Source organism: Podarcis melisellensis (genome assembly GCF_964234715.1).
Source record: "Podarcis melisellensis genome assembly, chromosome: W".
Taxonomy (NCBI): Eukaryota; Metazoa; Chordata; class Lepidosauria; order Squamata; family Lacertidae; genus Podarcis; species Podarcis melisellensis.
Genome location: NC_138535.1, coordinates 27,021,922 through 27,027,921, shown reverse-complemented (window position 1 = coordinate 27,027,921; position 6,000 = coordinate 27,021,922).

The following is a 6,000-nucleotide window of genomic DNA, read 5'->3' as shown; positions in this document are numbered from 1 at the left end:
GTCAGAAAAGCTTCAAACTGCTGAGAAGTGAATTCCCCCCCCCCCCCGCGATCAGTGAAAAGAATTTTTATCTTCTTACCATGCACATTTTCCAACCAAGCACAGAATTCCTTGAACCTAGGAAAAGCCTCTGATTTCTGCTTGAGATTGTACACATAAATATACCTGGAAAATGCATCAATGAGAACCATGAAGTACCTATTTCCACCCAAAGAGGGCCCTAGTGGTCCAACCAAATCAGCATGAACAACCTGGTATGGTTCTGTAGCTTGCCTACTAGACACCTTACCTTTCGCAGCCATTTTCACCTTGTTTGCTGCGCATGCTTTGCACTTCATGTGGTACCTGAGGGTTTAATAGTCATACCTTCAACCAAGGCAGGCATTTTAGATACTGCCTCAAAATGCAAATGACCAAATTTTCGGTGAAAATCGTGAATACATTCTGCATGCAAACTTTTGTTAGAACCTGCAATGCAACAAGTTTCATCCTGCACAACATCATCATAATACAAAACAAACAAACGATCAACATATTCAGCATGCAATACATAATCGTTTTTCTTTGTGATGGTGCACCTCTTGTTCTTGAAGGAAACGTCAATGTTCCGTTCATTCAGCTGCGCAACGCTGAGTAGATTATGTTTGGCATCCGGTACATAAAGCACATCTCGTATTGATAAGTCCAAACTGTGAAGAACAACAGTTCCGTAGCCTTTACTGGGGATCGTGTTGCCATCCGCCTGGTGAATCGCACCTTCCTGCGGTGTAAAAGACACAAACAGTCGCTTATCGTTGCACATGTGATGCGTTGCAGCCGAATCCACCACGAAGAAAGATCTAGACGTCTTCTGGACCTTTGCAACCTTTGGTGTGAAGCGTGAGACCATTGCCTTGTGCTGCGTTGTCCTGGACACCGGACCTTTGCCTTTGCTCTGGCCTTTTCCACGCGATGAGCTTCCGCTGCGCTGCTCTGTCTTGGCCCTGAGATATCTGCATTCCCTCTTCATATGGCCTAGACGTCCACATGAGTAGCATTTCACTGCCTTCAAAGCTTTGGCGCCATCTGGTGGTTCCACTGCACTCTGGGATGACGTCTGTGAAGACTTCCCCTTACCCATGCAGCTATCACCCTGGCGGTCTGCTTCATTCAGAATCACGGCAGTATCACAGGCTACTCTGAGCTGAGCATGTGGCTGATTGGCATCAGATTCCCCACTTGCATCAGCCAGCCTTCTGCAGCTAGCCATCATGACTCTGGCATTAGCCTTCTGCATCATCTCTGCTGCTTTAAATCAAGCTGCTTTATACAAGCTGCTTCTCTGCTGCTTCAAACCTCATTCCAAAGGCACTTTTAAACGTTACTTTCGCTTTCCCCCAAGCCTCTACGCTTGTGCCGTGGCAAACGGCCTTAAAAAGTTCAAAGTCCAGCCATAAAGCCATTAATTAGGAGCTGGCAGGCTGCCCGGAGCATGAGCACATACCTCTCAATCAATCAACTTGACGCAGAGAAGATAAGACCGGTCCGTTTCTCTGTTCCTTTGCCGGAACTCCCACTCGACCCACGGAGTCCATCCGTCAGATTGATCGCGTTTTTCTGGGCCCAGGACCAAAAATGTTGATTGTGCAGAGTCCTTTACACAGCAGAAGAATGAGTAGTACATGCTACATGCTTAAGTTTTAGTTTATTTACACTTCAATGCTGAGAGATTACAAGCAGGCATCTTGCCTCTGCTAGAGCAGAGAGGCAACCCCTCTCTCCTCGGAAAACAAAGAACTCCGAGAGAACTGTGAAAAACAGGAAACCAGTGTATGTCACATCCAGTCTCCTCTTCCCGTGGGAAACCAACAGTGCATTTACTGTGGAATGTAAACAACCTGTCTCGTGACAAGCACTTCGCTGCACAGAGAAGAAAGCAGAAACCAACAGTATTGCCTTAAGAGAGAATATAATGAAAATGGTGCCAAAGAAGGATAGAACCTTTTTTATGTATGCAACAACAGCAGCAAGAATACTCATCGCAAAGTATTGGAAGACACAAGATTTACCCACCCGGGAAGAATGGCAGATGAAAGTGATGGACTATATGGAACTGGCGGAGATGACTGGCAGAATCCGAGACCAAGGTGAAGAGTTGGTGGAAGAAGATTGGAAAAAAATTAAAGTTTATCTACAGAAACATTGTAAAATTCAGGAATGTTAGAAGGATGTTGGAATGAAGTAATGTGGTATTAGCAGAAATGATACAAAAGATTAGGTAAAATTGATTTTTTAACTGTTGAAAGATCAGAATGTAATATTATACTACATTAGGATAAACTATTAGGATAAAAACCAAGTTGGAAAGGATTTGCTGGAATACTTAAGTGAACTAGAGTACAAAAAAGGGAGGTGTGAGAAGGTCAGGGAAATAAGTTAATGAAAGATAAGACATGGAAATGTTTTTAACTGCTTTTATTTTTCTGTATTTTGTATCCTTTTTTCATTTTTCTTTTTTTCTTTCTCATTTTTGTAACTTTTTTGAAACTTTAATAAATATTTTTTTTAAAATGAAATAGAGCTAGAATAAGTGCTAGAGCCAAAGACTGAGACAAAGCCTAATAAAGAGCAGAAGCCTGAGCCTGAGCCTGAAACAGTGCTTGATACAGTGCCAGAGCCTGAAACAGAACCAGAGCCACAGCTACAGCCATAGCGCCACAGCCTGAGTCTGCAACAGTGGTTGATACAGCGCCAGAGCCTGAAACAGAGACACAGCCTGAAACAGAACCTGAGCCTGGTTATTAGCATGGCAATTAAAGAAGAGAGAGGCAGAAAGGCTTATAAATAGAGTTAAGTGCAAAGGCAAAATAATAAACAACCCTAAAGAAATAGAGAAACGATAAGGATAAATCTATAAGGAAGGAAATGAAACAACAGAAGAAGTTAAAGAACATTTAGAACAGAACTGTCTTCCGAAACTTGCTAAAGAACAAAAAGAACTGTTGAATGCCCCTATCACATCGTATGAAATTCAAAGAGCAATTAAGGAAGCAAAGATAGGAAAGCCACCAGGGCCAGACGGCCTACCGGCAATATATTATAAAAAAATTGAGGAATTACTGTCTGACCCATTAAGAAGTATCTTAAAAGACGGAACCATGCCGGATTCTTGGAAAGACAGCCTTATTGCATTAATTCCAAAACAGGGAATGGACAATCTACTTATTAACAACTATAGGCCTATCGCACTTCTAAATAACGATTATAAATTATAGGCAAATATTTTAGCCGAAAGATCAACAAAAGTCTTCCAGATGATGATACACAATGACCAAGCTGGCTTTTTGCCCGGGAGGCACATTTATAGCAACACTAGAAACATTATAAACTTATTAGCGTATTTAGACTTAAGAATAGAAAAGAAGGCAGTCTTAATGGCTATAGATGCAGAAAAGGCTTTCGATAGGGTATTCTGGAAATTTATGAAAGGTCTATTACACCATATGGATTTTGGTATACAGTACAGTATATAAAAGGGATTGAAGCAATATAATCAAAACAAAAAGCTAAAATCATAATCAATGGAAATTTATCACAGGAGTGTGAAATCAGTAAAGGGGTCAGACAAGGTTGCCCACTATCCCCCTTAATTTTCATATTAACATTGGAAGTTTTAGGTAAACAAATTAGGGAAGAAAAAGAAATAAAAGGGATTATGCTAGGAAATAGAAGTTACAAAATGAGGGCATTTGCTGACAATTTAATTATAACTACGGAGCAACCAAAACAGAGTTTAAGAAAGGCGTTGGAAATAATATATGGCTACGGTAAAGTTGCGGGGTTCAAAATGAATTTAAACAAGACAAAACTATTAGTTAAAAATATGTTGCCAGATGAAAAAGCAGAATTAGAACAAATAATACGCATTAAAATCTACCCCCAAATCAAGTATTTAGGATTATGGATAACACCAAAGAATATTAACTTATATGAAGATAATTATACCAATTTTTGGAAAGATATCAAAAGACAGTTGGAGACATGGACAAGGTTAAATTTATCATTCCTGGGCCGTATTTCGGTAATTAAAATGATAGTTTTACCGAAGCTACTCTTTCTATTCCAAACGATTCCAATTACAGGAAAGACCAGCAGTATCAACAAGTGGCAAAAAGAAATTTCGAAATTTTTGTGGAAGGGTAAAAGACCAAGAGTAAAGCATAAGATATTAATAGATACTGTAGAAAGAGGTGGCTACGGGTTACCGGATTTGAAGCTATATTACGAAGCCTCATGTCTTCTCTGGTTGAAAGATTGGTATTTATTAAAAAATTGGGATATTTTAGATCTAGAAGGTCATGACACCCGTTTTGGGTGGCATGGCTATCTTAATTATGGGAAAATAAAGACGCATAGGAGTTTTTCAAATCATATAATAAGAAATGCTATATATAAGGTATGGGGAAAATACAAAAGATATTTGGAACAGAAAACCCCAAGATGGAACTCTCCACTAGAAGCAATCGCTGTTAAAAAAAGGAACAACATCAAAGAGAACTGGATAATCTATAACACAATATTAAGGGGGGAGGAGGAGGTGAATTACTTCCAGGTTGCTTCCAGGTGAATGAAGTGTTCAGACAGGATAAGCAGATAGGTTTTGAAAAGGAGCCTTCAAGATTTGATAGAGAACTACTGAATAGTAAAACCAAAATAATCGCAAAAATCTATAGACTTCTTTTACACTACGAAGTAATGGATGAGGAGGTTAAGGCTTCAATGATAAAGTGGGCCCAAGATGTGGGCCGTCCAATTATGCTAAAAGATGGGGAAAACTGATGGAATGGAAATTTGAAATTTACAGCCAGCTATAATATAAGAGAGAACATGATGAAAATGGCTCGTAGGTGGTACCTCACTCCTTCCAGATGATCAAGAATGTATAAAAATTTGGCGAATGCTTGTTGGAGATGTGGAGGAAGTAACGGTGACATGAGTATTTTAGATAAAGAGATCCCAAAAAAATCTAAGAGAGGATTATTGTTTTGTGTACATTGCATTGTAAGAATGGAAACAGAGCCAGAGCCACAGCCACAGCCTAAGTCTGAAACAGTCCTTGATAAAGTGCCAGAGCCAGAGCCAGAGCCAGAGCGAGACCCTGAATCAGGGCCAGAGCCAAGCCCTCATTCAGAACCAGAGCCTGAGAAAGAGCCAGAGCCAGAACCAGAGCAACAGCCACAGCCTGAAACAGCCCTTGATAGAGAGCAGTCTGAAACAGCCCTTGATAGAGAGCCAGAATCAAAGAATCAGAATCAGAGTCAGAACCAGATCTTCGGTAAAGACGTGGTCTGGTCTTAGCGCAACTGCTCCTCCCACCCGCGATAACAGAGATTGGGTGTTCCAGTACATACCCCCGTAGGGAACCTGCCCCAGCCATTCTGTTGGCTGAGGACCCCTCCCAGGCAGCCCTGACCCTTTCCCCTTGAAAAGCAAAATACAAACTATACAATAACCTAAAAAAATAGTAAAAGAAAAACAAACCAAGAAACAATTATGCTAAACCGCCCCAACTAAACATTTGTCCCACCCCAGAAAGAAACTAACAACAACAACAACAAACCACCGTTTTTGGCGCAACAGAGACACAGCCAGAGACAGAGTGAGACCCTGAATCAGTGCCATAACCAAGCCCTCATTCAGAAACAGAGCCTGAAAAAGAGCCACAGCCCGAACCAGAGCAACAGCCACAGCCTAGAGCCACAGCCTGAGTCTGCAACAGTACTTGATACAGTGCCGGAGCCTGAAACAGAGACACAGCCTCAAACAGAGCCTGAGCCTGAAACAGAGGCAAAGCCACAGCCACAGCCTGAGTCTGAAACAGTCCTTGATAGAGTGCCAGAGCCAGAGCCAGAGAGAGACCCTGAATCAGAGCGAGACCCTGAATCAGAGCCAGAGCCAGAGCCAGAGCCAGAGCCAGAGCCAGAGGGGGGTCAACCTTGTGTCGGAACCAGTGACCTTCCC